Raw genomic sequence first — 15845 nt, 5'->3', positions numbered from 1 at the left:
AACTTCAACCATTGGTGTACCCATTTCCCTGGGACCTCTCTTGGTTGGCATACATTTACTTGAAGAGTTTAGGGCACAGACTAGTTTCCTGAAACATCTCCCAAATCTAAGCAAATGGCAACTAAAGGGTAACGTTCAAGTTCTTTCCAGCATAGGAAAGGCAAAGCAGAGATGGAGGAGAGGTGGGGGGTGTTGGACAGTCAGATTTTACCACTAAAGAAGGTGCTGGAAGGGAGGGGTGGCAAGGAGAGCCCTAATGGCCTTTCCCCTCATCTTGTTAAAATAATATGCTCCAAGTCCAAGACCTTTTCCCTCCTGTCTACGGCCCAAATGAACATTTCTCCAACAAAGATTCAAACCACAGTAAATCCTACCAGAGGTTAGAAAGGCTGACACAATTTTAACTACTCAAGAGGACAGCATAAATGGTGTCATTATTGTCCCCACAGGCTACACTCTGCCTTTTCTAGGGAACTCATTTTTTTAATTGCAGATTTCAAAAAAAAGGTAAGGACTTTGGAAACATGGAGCCAGAATATAGGTGGGTAGAGAATGTGACTGGGTTCTAAGGTATATGGTCTTTCTTGTCTTTTTTTTTTTTTGCTCCTTCCCCCTGCTCACTAACACATGGATAAGGAAACTTTCTTCAGTCATCCTGGTATCTTCCTCAACAGACTCATGAAAACACTTCTACATCATAAGCCTCATGACTAGAGCTGCTGACTTCTAATGTCAAATCTATTTAACAAATATTGGGTATTATGGTAGACTCTGGGGGAGATAAAGCTCACAGAATCATCATGGGAGGGGATTGGGGGAGAGGAGAGGGCAAGAAGAAAGGAAGGGAAAAGGGATGGGAAAGGAAAGGGAAGGGGGAAGGGGAGGAGAGGGAAAGAAGGGGAGAGAAAGGAAGGGGAGAGAAGGGAAGGAGAAGGGAGAGGAGGACAGAGGAAGGATTCTGAGTCTGGTAGTAAGGAATAAAGCTCATAACACTATCATGGAGGTCTCTATAGAGTTGGTGGGTTTGGGTAACTTTGAGGAAGATATGAACCATCTTAGATTTGGTGTTGCCTGCCCCTGATCCCAGGTCCGCTCTATGTGTCAGACCCAATCATTCTCAACTATTCTCAGTGCAACCAGGTTATCACAGCTTCAATACCTTCAGATATTCTTTAGTGAATCCCACAACCAAGGCCTTTACCACTACCCTTGTTGCTGTTTTTTGAACAAAATTTCCTCACCCAACTCTATGCCTTTTCGCTGGCTTTACCCCATGCCTGGAATTCTCTCTTTCGTCACATCTGCCTCTTGGCTTCCTTCAAGACTCAGCTAAAATCTTACCTTCTACACTTCAAATTCCCATTCATTTCCTCAAATTACCTCCTGTTTAATATTATACATATCTTGTATAAAGAGAGTTATTTGCATGTTGTCTTTCCCATTAGAATGTAATCTATTTGAAGATGGAGCTCATGTTTTTTACTCTTTGTAGTCTTGTTCTTAGCACAGTACCTGGCACAAAGTAACATATTAACATATGCTTCTTGACTTGACTTGACTTAGTGAATACCACTGCAGTTGCTGCATTCCTGTCCACCTCCACAATTCTTAGACATCACATCTATTTCCATATGCATGGCTCCCTTTCTGTTCCCCATAGACTCTGTTCTCTTCTCCAATCGGTACTCATACCTGATCCTCATAGTATCATAGCAAAGTTTATCTCTGTTCTCCTCCAATCAATACCCACACTTTGGGCACCATAGGAAGGTCAATCATTTCCCTAACAGGCCTCCTCATTACAAATAAAGCCATAGTAAAATTGGTCCTTAATATTCAGGGTGGTGGCAATTAGCCAAAGAAGTAACTTTGGAAAGGAAAGCACTAGCAGGTAGAGGGAACAGGAAAGTACTCCAGCAGAATGTGGTGCTTGAGCTGAGTCTTAAATAAAACCAATGATTCTAAGAGGCAAAGGTGAGGAGGGCACTCAGACCAGACATGAAGGATAACCAGTAATGGAGTGCCATGTGTGGGGAGCAGCAAGTGGACCAGTATGGCTGGACATTGGAAAACATGGATGGGAGTGATCTATTAGCAGACTGAAAAGGTAAGAAGGGGCCAGGTTGTGAAGGACTTTAAATGTCAAACAGTGGGATTTATATCTGCTGAGTCTTACCTTTTCTGTAAGATGCCCTGTGCCTTTTTGAGATACCAATGACAAGTATTAAGGTATTACAGAAGACACAACATAATTCAGCACTGACTAAGCCTCTAAGCTAGTCCATGATTGGGAGAGGAATTATGAAGACTTATTAAAAAGCTTTTAACTTAAAAATTCCCTAGGCACAGCCTTGGTAGCTAGTCATAATTTCAATATAATCCTGAAATGTTCGTATCCCTTCAATCATAGTGTGTAGAGTGTTCAGGGAGGACCTCTGTTGTGAGGGCTTTTCAGGGATGCTCATTCACCTTTGTTGTCCATCTCTCACTCAGCTCTCACCTGTGGCTCCAAGAAGCTGTAGAATGCACAGTGGCCACTCCTGGTAAAACCATCTTGGCAGGTGGGCTGAACCAAATTAAGGGTAGCCAGTAAACCTCAAACTTGTCAGTGAGTTAGAGGGATGGCTATACCAAGCATGTGAAGACTTCCCCCAGATTAAAGAATGGATGGGAACAATTTGTTCCATGCCCATGAAGGTGGTATGCTTACAGTTTGACCAGATGTTGAAGGCATCAGCTCATCCATTGTATCCTGGTGACTTTTGTCTTGCCACTGGACTTCAATGACTCTGAAAGACAGAGTAAGGCTGGTGACTTTGTGCATCTTTGCCCCACTTAAATTCAGTTCACATCCACATCAAGACATCACCCCATGATGTCATTGTCCTCTTTGAAACAAAGGATGAGCAACTACAACATATCCTCAAACAGAAGTCACAAAGGTTAGAGTTGGAAAGGATCTTAGCAATCATCTAATTCAAAGGAAATCAAGCTCAGAGAAGTGAAATGACCTGTAAAGCTATGAAAGTGACTTACCCAAGGTCGTAGAGCCTGGTTAAGAGTTAAGACCAGCTCAGAGATCTTAACTTTGTGCCCAATGGTCTTTCTATTATAGCACACTGTGTAGTTCCCATGTTCCATGTTCCCATTCTTTTTTAAAAATTATTTTAAAGATTATTGATTCATTTTGTTTTTACCTCACTGTCATTTCTGGATCTAACTGTAGCACGCCCTCTGAAGCACTGGTATTAGCAGGTTGGATCCTTAGTGGGGTAGCTGTTGCTACTCTCAGAGTAAATTGTCACTGTTGTTATTATCATTCAGTCTTTTCAGTCACTGTGACCCCGTTTGGGATTTTCTTGGCAAAAATCCCAGAGTGGTTTAACATTTCCTTCTCTGGCTCATTTTACAATTAAGGAAACTGAGGCAAACCAGGTGAAGTGATTAACCTAGGGTCATAGATGTAGTAAGTATTTGAGGGCTAGATTTGAACTCAGGAAGATGAGTCTTCCTGACTTTGGTCCCAGCACTCTATGCACTATACCACCTAGCTGCCCTAAAACCATATAGGTGGTTATTCCCTAACACTGTAGTTCAGAGCCCCCATTGTGTTTCCTCTTAACAATCAGCCAATAGATTCAGTTCTTGGCAAATATAATTACTCAAATGGCATAGCTTGGTCCTGATTAATGTGAAAAATGAATCCCGCTGAAGTTTGGCATATTTGAATTTTCACTATTCAAAGTTAAAATTATTTAAAATATGGTCATTGATTCCAGCCAAATGGAAATATACAGTGTGAACTCAAGTAATATAATAATTTAAGGGATTCATTGTTTACACGAATTGGGATCTAGCTATAGTTATAAAGCACTAACTCACCTCCTTTCCCAAACCTAGGTCATACTTTCCCACAGTCTCTGAGAGAAAGATCATCACAAGCTAAATGAATGATGTTACTGAGGTACATAGGGAGTACATATGGCCAAAGCAATACCTAACTCTGGAACTCCAGATTTTAACATCCTTTCTTTTTCCAGAGGCTGCTCATGAAGTTGACTGTAGTGCTGGACAAATCACTCCACTGCTCACTTGGGTTGGCCCATCCAAGGCGTGGTATTTTCAGCTGTTTGGGTCAATCTGCTTCTAAGTAGGTTACTCAGCTGAGGATCTAGCTCAGTTACTTCAGATGTTCTCTCTCTTGACAGGTCAATCTCCCAGAGCAGTGGTGTCAAAATCAACCCCAGTCAGCTTTCTGTTTGACAATTCTGTCCTGGATTCTAATGGCTCATTCTTCAATAGGACAGCTTTTGGCTGAGCTGGGCACCTGTGCACTCTTTTTCAATGGAGTGTTAGTTTACTCATTTCAGCTAGAATGGGACTGTGGTCTTTCCACAAAGGTAATGAAATAGAGAGAGCTTTTTCTCTTTAACTCTTTCTGAAGGTCAGTTCTGAGGCTTATCACATAGAGGCAGGAAGTAGTTGAGTTTAGTACCTCCTGTTCAACATTCCCTCCTAGTTTTAGAGGGGACTCTACTTTTACTTATGGTGAACAGCCTGTTATACTTCCCATATTCCTTTTGGGGTCTCATTCAATGATGCAGATGAGTAACTGGGGGCCAAAGCAGTCTATGCTCTAGGTGCCATTGTCTTTTTTTGCTTTTCCATAATCATTTGAGCGTCTCAAGCTGCACAACTTTGCTATGGTATGGAACTCTTTCTTTACATCTGAAAAGTCTTTCCTTTTACATTTTAGTGTCTTTGTGGCAGTCAGTTTTGCTGAAGTCTAAAAGTACTTTCCCTTTTATCCCTCAGCATCACCCAGTGAGTCTTCTTTTGTAATAAAAAATAATTAAACAAGACAAATCTACAAAGTGACCACACCTGGTCATGCATCAACATTCCTATAGTACTTTATCCTTCTATGTTAAGGAGAAAGATGATTTTTCATCTGTTCTTCAAGGCCTAGACTACCATTTTTCTTTCCTGTCTTAACATACCAGAGATACCAGTGTTCTCGTTCAGATTTTTTCCACTCAGATTTTCATTTTGGGACTTCTCTTCCCTTCCCCCTTTGTGTTGTTTTCACTTTATCAAAACAGAAATAACCGGAGGAAAAGAAATGCTTCCAATCTTCTATACCTTGTCTCTTTTCCGTCCTAAACAAGGAAATATCTTATTAAAAAGATGGGGGAGGAGAAGAAAGAGAGAGTGAGAAAGGAAAGGTGATCTTTAATTTTATTGGGGAGACAGAATCATTGCCAAAGACTGCCTGTGGCTAAATGAGACCATCAAATCAAGAGGAGAGCAGTGCAAAACATGTACAAATATGAAGCTAATATCTTTCTACTCTGAGGAAAGCTGACACTCAATTTCCTGGGTGGGGGCACTCAGGCAGGAATTTTCTGAGTAGAGTTTGAAGAAATCACACCCATCTGCTTGAAGCCATTTGCAACCTCTCCGGCTCTCTGAAGTAAGAGCTTAAAAATGCAAATGAAATGGAGTCATTTAAAGAAAGATATACCCACTAACCTTGTTCTGGAAAGGGGGGTAGCAGAGCCCATAGCTCAGAGGCCAATCTTATAGTCAATGTGAGGCTTGATGGTGGATTATTCTTCACTCTGATGGATAATGGTTCTATACTTTCCCCCATGTGTTTAGCAGTATTTAAATGAAAGAAAGATAAAGTTACCCTATTTAGAAGATTAATTTTTTCCCTAAAAAAAAAGGACTTTTTTCTGGCTGCCACTCCTGATAGGTGAAAAGATGCAGTCGGTGTTCATTAAAGGAATTTGCTGCTGAATTAAATTGAATGGAACAGTTCTTAAGATGTGTCATCGAGCCCCAGTGCAGAGCAAGGAGCCCTGCACTCCTAGGCAAATGGGAGACCCAAGTTCTAGCTCTGACTTTGCACTGGAGAGTTGTGTATCTTGGTGGGAATCAGTCTCACTTCCTAGGTCTTCCTAATCCAATGAGAGGGTTGAGCTAAATCACCTCCAAGTTCTAAAAATTCTCTGATTCTTAATCCAAATACTGGAGTTTTGGCCTGGTCCACATCTACAAAATGACAATACTATTAAGCACTAATTGTGTTCAAGTCACTTCGCTACTTGCAGTGGTTACAAACACAATTTGTCTGCTTTAATGAGATTAATGCGTTGGGAAGTTGTTGTTTTTTTTTCTGGGCCTTAGTTTCCTCATTTATAAAATAGGGGAATAGGAGAATACCGCACACTTTCTAAGGTCCATTTAGCTCTAAATACTATGATCCTAAGATTGGTTAGAAGTCCATTTATGATGCTGGAATATTTTAAATGTAGGAATTCTTTCTTATATAAAATCTAACCTATGTTCCAGAATTTTTCATCCATTTTCTCACTTAAACAAGTAAAAGAGAGAGTTTGCCAAATTACTTTCCTTCTTTGATTGGTATCTGAAAGGATGCAAAAAATTTTACAGAAGCAGGTAAAAATTCCCATTTCCATCTAGCAGTTCTGGTTTGTTTTTATTCCAAATAAAATTTTGTAGATATCTTCTGTATTTTCAAATGTTCATAGATTTCTCTAGTATCCCTTCTTTTTCTCTATCAAAAAAGTGTAGCAGTCTTGTTTTTAAGACAGCTCCCATATGTTCTTCCAAACCATTCCCCTGTTTAGTCTTAGGGTTGGAATGGACCTTCAAAACCACTCTCATCCTGGATCATCTCCAGTCATCCTGATGAATATCTGGTCACTGGATTCAGATAGGTCTGGAGGAGAAGTGAGGCTGGTGACCTGCACAGCCCTCCCTCACTTGAAACAAAGTCAAGTGCAAGTCATGTCATTATTTCTCTGATGGCATGGTCTTCTTGAGCAATGAAGGTTGAACACACAATCTATAGGTTCAGCAATACAGGACTCCTTTCCATCCTTTACTCTCTAGCAGCCTCTGTATGAAATTTTCTCATAGTAGGGATCTTTAGATATTTCATGAAGATTGATATTTCTGGCTCTTTGACAGGCACAGAGATGTAATTGTTCATAAGGCCATCCTTATCTTGAGCTAAAATTTAACTTTTTGCAAATTGTAACAAGATCAAAGAAGTATAGATACAAATCTAGAAGAGACTTTAGATGTCATCTAGTTCAATACCCTCATTTTACAGATGAGGACATGGAGGTACAGAGAGGTTGTGACTTGTCCTAAATGGCAAAAGCACTAAGGAACAGAGGCGTGATTCCAATTTAGGTCCTCAAACTGTGGCTACTGCGCACCATATTGTCTCTCCATTGCTCTGACTCTCTCCTCTGGTGTGACAAAGAACTATCGTATTCTTTCTTCTCCCTAACAACCTTTCAGTTATTTAAAAATTACTCTCATGTCTATGCCTGGTTTTCTTTTATTCATATTAAATACTCAAGTGTCTTCCATTAGTTTTTTTACTTTTATTGATATCTTTTGTTTTTATCTCACTGCTCTTTCTCAATATACTCCTCCTCCTTCCAACATACAGAGATCCACCCCCATAGGCATTGATAAACTGAGGGTCAACAAGGACACAGCATGATCACCACCTGATTTTGTACTGTACACAAACAAAGAGTGTTGTTTTTTACATTTTTAATTAAAGTTTTATTATATTTCAAAACATAAAAAAAAACCATTCTTACCTTGAGGACTCTTACAAGAGGAGGGATTCAGGATTTAGTCCTCAGTGAAGTTTGCTGGCCTCTGCCCTATAAGCAATGGTAACAAGAAAGCAGGGAGAAAAGTTGGCAAAGACAACACACGAGCCAAGTAGAACACTATACATCATTGATTTGGAAGTAAAAGGGAACTGGGAGGATATTAGTTCCAACCCCCTCATTTTATGATTGAGGAAACTGAAGGCCAGACAGATTAAGTGACTAGCCCAAGGTTGTACAGGTTGCTATCTGGAAGAACCCAGATTTGAACCTAAGTTCTCTGACCCCAAATTCAGTGACCTTTTGCACTATATCATGTTAAGTATCCTACATCTATAGTCCTCCATATCTTCAAAAAAGAGAAGTAAATGAATTTTCCTACAATATATTTTCTTTGGAGCCAAGCTAGCTTATTCTAATCAGAGTTCTAATATTTCAACCCCCAATTTTGTGGCACATTCAGCAACCTGTAGCACATTAATATTCTGTGACACACCTTTCAGAACCTTTGGGCTAAGGGATCTCAGTTGTCTTTTCCAGGTCCAAAATTTGAGTCCTCTGGAAATCTGACAAGTTTGCCTTCTGACTGGTATGAGGTCATCCTAGGCATCTATTAAAAACAAGAACTGCTGAGCAGCATAGGCTAATGACAGAACGTCAGAGTTGGAAAGGATCACTATTATAATGTATACTTTTTTTTTAAATTTCCCCTAAAATACATTCACTAAGTGATTGTCTAGCCTTTTCTTGAAGGCCTCTACTGAAAAGGAGTCACATTTTCCCAAGGTAGCCCATTATACTTGCAGACACCTCTAGGTGTTATTGTAAAGGATCAATCAGGAGAGATCCCCAGGGGACTTGATGGTTATGGTTGGAACCTCTTCTAAGCTCATGATTTGGAGCTCACTCTCCCTACCTCCACTCTCATTAGCAGTCTGGGTCCCCAGATGGCAACTGCTACCTTCTCCTGTCAAAGTTCTAGGGGACCTTGATGGTATTAGGGGGAGGGGAGAGGAAATGTCATGCTCAAGAGCTCTCACTGGTTCACATTTGTTATCGATTATCAGTTAACATTCGTTGGCCAACTAGACTTAGCTTTTAAGAATGTGTATACTAATGTGGTATGTATGTGTATGTATATATATATATATATATATATATATATATAAAGAACAGTTAGTACAAAGTATTCCCCCCAAAGTAGGGTCACGCTAACCGACAAGCATATTCAAATTCTAAGGGAAAGTAGGTTCAAGCTTAGTGCAGATGTGGCAAAGGCACTCATGGTTCCTAGAAGCCTTTTTAACTTGAAGACATTTTCTTCCCCTTGTGAGCCACTCATAAAGTTCTCCTTAGGTATGATGTAGCTTTCTGCTGTGTTCTTTGTAGAATCTTGAAACTATTTTTCCTCAGTTTGTCCTTGGCTCCCAATGTAGACACTAACTCCAGACCCTGCTATACCAGGGATATGACTAGGATTCTAATAAGAAATCTGAATCCTCCCACCCATCAAAATTCACAAGGTCATCCTCTACTCAAAGAGGACAAGAAGAAATAGAGAGTATCCTCCTCCCAAAGAGATTCTCTCAGGGGTTTGGCTAACATTCTTCTCTCCTGGCTTGCCAATGGAATTCCAGAATACAAATTGGCTTGCTATTTCATAAAAAGCTTAAGCCAAGGCTGGAGGAAAAAGTGAGGCTGATGACCTTGCAGAGCCCTCCCTCACTTAAAACAAAGTCAAGTACAAGTCATATCACCATTTCTCTGATGTCATGGTATTCTTTGAAAACAAAGGACAAACACAACCTGTGAGTACATCTAGCTGCCTGAATGAGGATGAACTAACTGAGTAACCCAGCTCATCCTCTCCCTTCTGTCTCCCTCTCCCCTTCCTTTGGGCTTTACAGGCTAGATATCCTTCTCTCTCTCCCTCCTTTCTTCCTGAAGCCCTAGGTTGGACAATAGGTCCCTGCCCAAGCTCCACTGAAAGGCTAGCTTAGAGTGATTATCAATAGCAACAGTTTTTCTTTCCCTCCTAGTTTGATTTAGTAATTTTTTTTTTTGCTCATTAAAAGGACCATTCCCCAACTTCTTCTTAAAGAGGCCTCTTCACTCAATGGATGTTACCTCCCTTGAAGTGAGTTCGTCAAAAGGCCTAGCTTAAAAAGGTCAAGGTTTCCCATTGCATCCTGGGCAGTCTCCAGTCATCCTGATGAATATCTGGTCACTGGATCCAGATGGCTCAGGAGGAGAAAGTGAGGCTGGTGATCTTGCATAGCCTTCCCTTACTCAAACAAAGTCTGGCAAAGCCTATGGACTTTTTTTTTTGAGAATCATGTTTTAAATACATAAAATAAAAAATATGGGCTGAGTAAGGAAACCAATTATATTGAAATACAATTATCAATTTAACAAAAAAACAGGTTTACAGACGCCAGGTTAAGTACCCTTGAGATAGATTAACACTGATTCATTAATCACTTTTAGGAACAATGAACCAGCTGCAAATATACCAATTTAGGCTATTATCCAGTGCACATTTCTCTATCATATTCATGAGAATATGATGAAGTACCTAGTCAAATGCCTTGCTGATATTAAGAAATGTCTATGCATACCTTAGCTCTAGCAATATAATAAATCTCTGAAAAAAGAATTGCATAGTGAGTTTAGTTTGGAATATATTCTTAGGGAAACTCATGCTGACTTCTAAGAAGCACTGAATTCTTTTCTAAATGCTCACAAGCCATCTGTTTAATAATCTGTTCTAAAATTTTGCCAGGGATTGACATCAGGCTAACCGGTTTATATTTTCTGAATTTCTAAAATCCAGCCCTTATCTCCATTTGGAAATCAAGGCAACAGTTACATTTGTTCAGTCTCCCGACCTTACTTTTGTAATTCATGATTTCTCAAAGATTACCAGTAGTGTCTGCCCTTTCCTTCAGTACTTTAGCTTGCAATTATCCGGGCTTGGACATTTCAGATGACTAGATGTTTTCTTACTGTCAGAATTAGTTCTTAATTTGTAGCAATATCAGATAAATTAGTTATGGCTTGAACCAGTGGACTAGATGGATCTGATGGAGTTAGACAGGTGATCAGAGAAAGTTTTGGCAGTCATAGGAAATGGATAGAAGTCTAGACAGGCAGACAGGAAGAGGCTGGGAGATAAGTGGAACACAATCAGTTGGTTTTCATTATTGTTTTGTTGGGGGCAAGGGAAGGACGTCCTGAGTTCCAGATAAGCAAGCATTCCAAATCCAATCTATGGGCCTGTGGATTGTAATCACGTGGGCAGAGACTGGGGTTTAGGCAGAACTGCTTTTCCTGGAAGTATAAAGGGCAAAACAATGCAGGGGCTCAGTTTTTTTGTTTTTTGAATAATCAGAGCCCCAGGCAGGGAACCAGGACAGCAACTCAGGCATGGGAGAACAAGACCAGGGCCTGGTTACTGGAACTGAATTATATGGTGGGTGATTACTCATAAGGAATGAGACAAGAACCCAAATTCATCAGAGTGCCTGGGGTGAGGTTGACTGTGCACGTGGGGATTCAACCTTACCTGTGAGGATACAAGGGCTGCAAGCAGAGGACTAGCTGGCCTTTGTGTTGTGCCTCCCCTCTCCTCCCTTCTTACCAGCACCCCCCCAAAAAAAATCCATGACATCTAATACCACATGTGGATCACGGTAGGTACTTAATGTTGTTGAATTGGATGGAATTAAATTGAACAAAAGGCCAAACATCTAAAAGTTGTTTAAATCTTTGTCAGAGAGCAAATGTAGCTAGAATAGGTCGATAGAAAGGTAAGTGTGTCCAAACACATTACAATCTATTGCACTGGGCTAATCATTTCATCTCCCTAGGTCTCTGTGTCCTCATCTGTAAAATAGAGGCAATTGACTGGACTCCTCTGTTGTCCTTCCAACTTTTACAATTCTACAATTCCCCTTAACAATCTGATTCTTTGAGTTCCACACCAGTCATTCTGTTATCCATTCTCCACATGACATATCCTCCGTTCCCCTCTACACACACACACACACACACACACACACACACACACACCCCTTCTGTAATGAATCCCAGGCCTCCAATAATTCCTATCTAATTATTGAATCTTGTTTTCTGGATGAAATCAAGTTAATCTGTTAAATACCAGCAGACAGGCAACAAGCATACTAGTGCTATATGAGTAACTAATTACAAACTTAGGCTTTTGAGAAAAATAGTGCATAACGAATCATTTAATTGACTCAACTCAGAATGAATATAAAATGTTGGCTATTCCTTAACACAATGAAGAAAAGCAAGCCCATGTTCTCACTCTCACCCCTCAAAAAATGAATTTTTCTAAACAAAGTTTCATTTCTAGAGGGTTTTTTTCCTGTCTATCTTTCTCTTTGGGATGGGGTCTGGTCACAGAGGAAAGTAGAAATGTAACTAAAGCAGGATAGCTAAGGTGTTTGCCCCTTTGCCAAAGTCCAAGAGCCGTACTCCCTATTGGGTCACCCTTCCTTTCCCAGGAGAGTGAGTATATGTTGGTCCAGAAACTTTTCTGTGCCTCATGCAATGTGGTCCATCACTGACCAGCATCCGTGTTGGAGGAAGGAGGAAGGCAGTCTTAAGAGTGCAGGAACAGTAGAGTTAGAGGTCAGCAGCAATTGGGAAAATGGGCCGACTGACCACCCTGAACCATGGTCAGACTGATAAATAATGCTATTGATGCAGATACAAACAGTGCCCTAAGGGTTAAAAATAATACTAAGCATTACTTTTCTAGTACTTTGTGAAGCCCCTGGTTTATTCTGTAACCTGAAGGCATCCTAAAGTTCTCTCCCCCCTTATTTTGAACCTCTACAAAAAGAATTGCTTTTGTCTCCCTTATCCTAGAAGATAAGGGAGAACCTTTATAGGATCCTTATATCTGGGTCCTTTAATTTTTAAACTGTACCCTTCTGCCCTATCCTTAAACCCTTAAACCATAAAGAATTCCCTTTGTTTCCCTCATCCTGTCTTGTCTTTAATCTTTAACCCCCTACAAAACCCTCTAAAGTTACATCATCATTCTGAAACCTCTATATAAGTATAACTTCCCTAAATATCAGAGCCTCACGTAGCTTTCTTGCTTGGACACCCATGCTGCTTTACTTAATAAAGCTCCCAATGGCTTCAGAGATGGTCTGTGTTCTTTCACACCTGAACCAGCTTTCCCAATTCTAACCCTCAGTATTATGACCCTTATTCCTCCCTGTAACCAGTTTTTTGCCAGCATAAAGAAAAAAAATGTGTAATTCTTCTATGCAACATGACTAATGTGAAAATATGTTTAATAACAATGTATATATACGTCATTGTGGAGAGGGAAGGGGGGAAAAATTTAAAACTTATGGAAGTGATTGTTGAAAACTGAAAACAAATAAATTAATTATGAAAAAAATGTGTAGTTATTCCTAGAGGAAAGACAAGTCTCAACAGAGAATCTCTCTGATCAGGAGACTTTCCTCAAGGCCAAGAGAATTGCCAGCAACCCCAGTCTTTGAAGTACCCCTGACTGGTATGACTTACAGTTATACTACTACCCTGCCTTGCTTGCTTATAACAGATCCCCCTTAATCAATCAGCAAGTATTAATCGTGCGCTTCTTACGTGTCAGGCACTGTGCCGTGAGGCAGAGACGCAAAAACAAAAATGAAGCATTTTCTACCCTCAGAAAGCTTGTATCTTCTCCCAAGACCTTACATTCTTTCCTCTCAGTGCTCCTCATCCTAAACAGAACCAGGGAAGCTTCATTTCTCCACATACCCAGTTTACCTGAGCAACCTTAGGCATCTCCATGGACTCCAGACAAAACAAAAGTTTAGGGAAACATTTTCTCTTGGGAGCAGAAGGTCACTCTTTCAAAAGGCCTCTGATCCTTCCAGGCCTTTCAAGCAAGTCTGGGCAGTACATGGATTTGCATGAGATTGTGAAACCAAGGACTCCATTCTCTCTGTGCCCTTTTTTTTCTCTTTTGGGCAAGGGAAGTGGAAAAGGCGTTCTTTTCACACAATGAATACTGTCAGGCTTCCCCCAGGTTTGTGCTTGCTCCTTTCCCAGCAATTCCAGGATCTAGCATCAGCAAAGCATGTTATTTCATGCCCCGCTGAAGAGACAAAGAAAAGAATCTATTCCAACAGGCTTTCTAAAGGGTGGATGCTTTATAGCATTCTGTGCTTTTCCCTCCTCTGGGCTTTCGCCAGGCTTTCTCCTCTGGGCTTTTGTCCTTTCTCCTTGGTCTTGAGAAAGGACAGAGGTCACAAAAGAGCTAGAGGGGATACCATAAACAGGACACTGGAATCAGGACTATGTGGATTCAAATTCAGCCTCAAACAGGTATTAGTTGTATGACCTTGGGAAAGTCATGTAACCTCTATGTATATAAGGTTCTTCTGTGCAATGGAGCACATTTACTTAATGGTCTCTAAAGTTCCTTCCACCTTTACATCTATGAGGAGACAGTGAAAAAGGAACACCAATATAGAACTATAAGGCTTCAGTTCAGACATCAGTTCTGCTACTTAACAGTTGTCTCAGTTTTCCTCATGTAAAAGATGAAGAGGTTAGACATGATGACTATTAAAGGTTCCTTCAAGTAGGGGCAGTTAGGTGGCTCAGTGGATAGAGTACTGGGTCTAGAGTCAGGAAGACCTGAGTTCAAATCCACCTCAGAAACTAGCTGCGTGACTTTGGACAAGTCACTAAATTACTATGTGCCTCAGTTTCTTCAACCATCAAAAAGAGGCATCCACCTCCTAGGAGGATCAAATGAGGTAATATTGGTGAATCACTTAGCACATAGGTGGTGCTGTAGAAATACTTATTCCCCAACCCCTTCTATGATCCGGATCCCTCAGACTTGGGCTATAGAGAAAGGATAAACACAAGATAGAACAGAAATAATAGAATCTTATAATTAGAGATAAAAGGGAGCTTAGATGGAGGTCATCTAGTTGAAGACCCTCATTTTACCAGTGAGGAAACTGAGTCTCCGAGATTAGTGATTTGTTCAAGATCACATAGGAAGTAAATTCAGTGTTAGGGCTGGAACTCAAATCCAGATCCTGGGATTCCAAATCCAGCATTCTTTCTGTTCTTGCCCTTTTGGAGTCCAGAAGGTCTATGTAGCCCAAAAAAACAGCAGAAATCTGACTTTAAGATCTAACTTCAAATTCATCTCACTTTCTTTCTAATTGTCTGGCATAAAAAGCCGACCCTGGCACAACTGGTTTCCTCAACACGTAGATCATGGACTCCAACCTGGACTGCATCCTAGGACCTGACAGAATTTATATGGTTCACGTACAAGTGGTACAAGTCTCACTGCCAGGGGTAGATAAAGCTATCCCACTATTTCCCCTTTCTCTCCTGCTTACCGAGGAAACACAGCTGTTGAGAATACCTAGAGATAGACATCTCCAGTTCTTCTCAAGGTGACAGATACTTAAACCAGGGCCAATATCAGATATCACGGAGGCATATACCAGACCTGGACATGATACTGGTTAATTTCAACTAAGCAAAGACCCATGTAAGAAAGAAAGGGAAAGGCCTATTCTTCACTGAAGATGGAAACAGGAGAATGGACCAATGTTGTAATTGCAAGGATTTGACTTTGGCTTCTAGAACTGTCATTGAAAGTAGCTCAAACACTGGACCCCTGAATAATAAAAGCAGGTTATGAAGACTCCTTGTCTTCTTGAAGAGGAGGAAAGATTATCATCTATCTAGCAGTGTTGGTAACATCATCTTGCCTAGAAGAGTTACGGGTATTTGACTCTTCATATTTATTCCAGAGCCAGTATTTGTTTTCAATATGACCAAAGTATAAATAATAGAGAGTTTTAAGAATTCACTACCATTTTAATCTGCTAAGTTGTTAATAGAAGTCCTAACTGACAAAGTCAAGAAAGGCAGAGAGAGCATGGCCCAGAGGGTTAGCACCTTTCAGCTACCAGTTTGCTGGATCCTGGCCTTCCCAGGGAAGGCACAGAGTCAGCTTCCAAGCCAACCCTTCTCATCCCTTCAACCTGACCAATCATGGTATGTCCTTTCATGCTAAGTCAGGGCATTGGAAACCTAGACTGGCAAACAAAGCCCTCTGGGCTCCACTGAATGGGTTTGCCAAATCCAGCTTCC

General features: G+C 40.6%; 1 long non-coding RNA gene across 1 annotated transcript in view; it reads right to left on the bottom strand.

Moving 5' to 3' along the window:
- Positions 1-15845, bottom strand: part of LOC140529352 (uncharacterized) — a 191137-nt gene that overhangs the window by 109244 nt on the left and 66048 nt on the right. Inside the window, exons 2-3 of the long non-coding RNA XR_011975514.1 lie at positions 7650-7715; positions 2711-2789 (exon numbers count right to left, since the gene is read on the bottom strand). This is a non-coding gene — a long non-coding RNA (uncharacterized lncRNA). The remainder of the gene's footprint in view (positions 1-2710; positions 2790-7649; positions 7716-15845) is intronic.

The sequence above is a fragment of the Notamacropus eugenii genome, chromosome 2 (assembly GCF_028372415.1).
Source record: "Notamacropus eugenii isolate mMacEug1 chromosome 2, mMacEug1.pri_v2, whole genome shotgun sequence".
NCBI classification, from domain to species: Eukaryota; Metazoa; Chordata; class Mammalia; order Diprotodontia; family Macropodidae; genus Notamacropus; species Notamacropus eugenii.
This window is presented reverse-complemented; position numbering and strand designations above follow the sequence as displayed.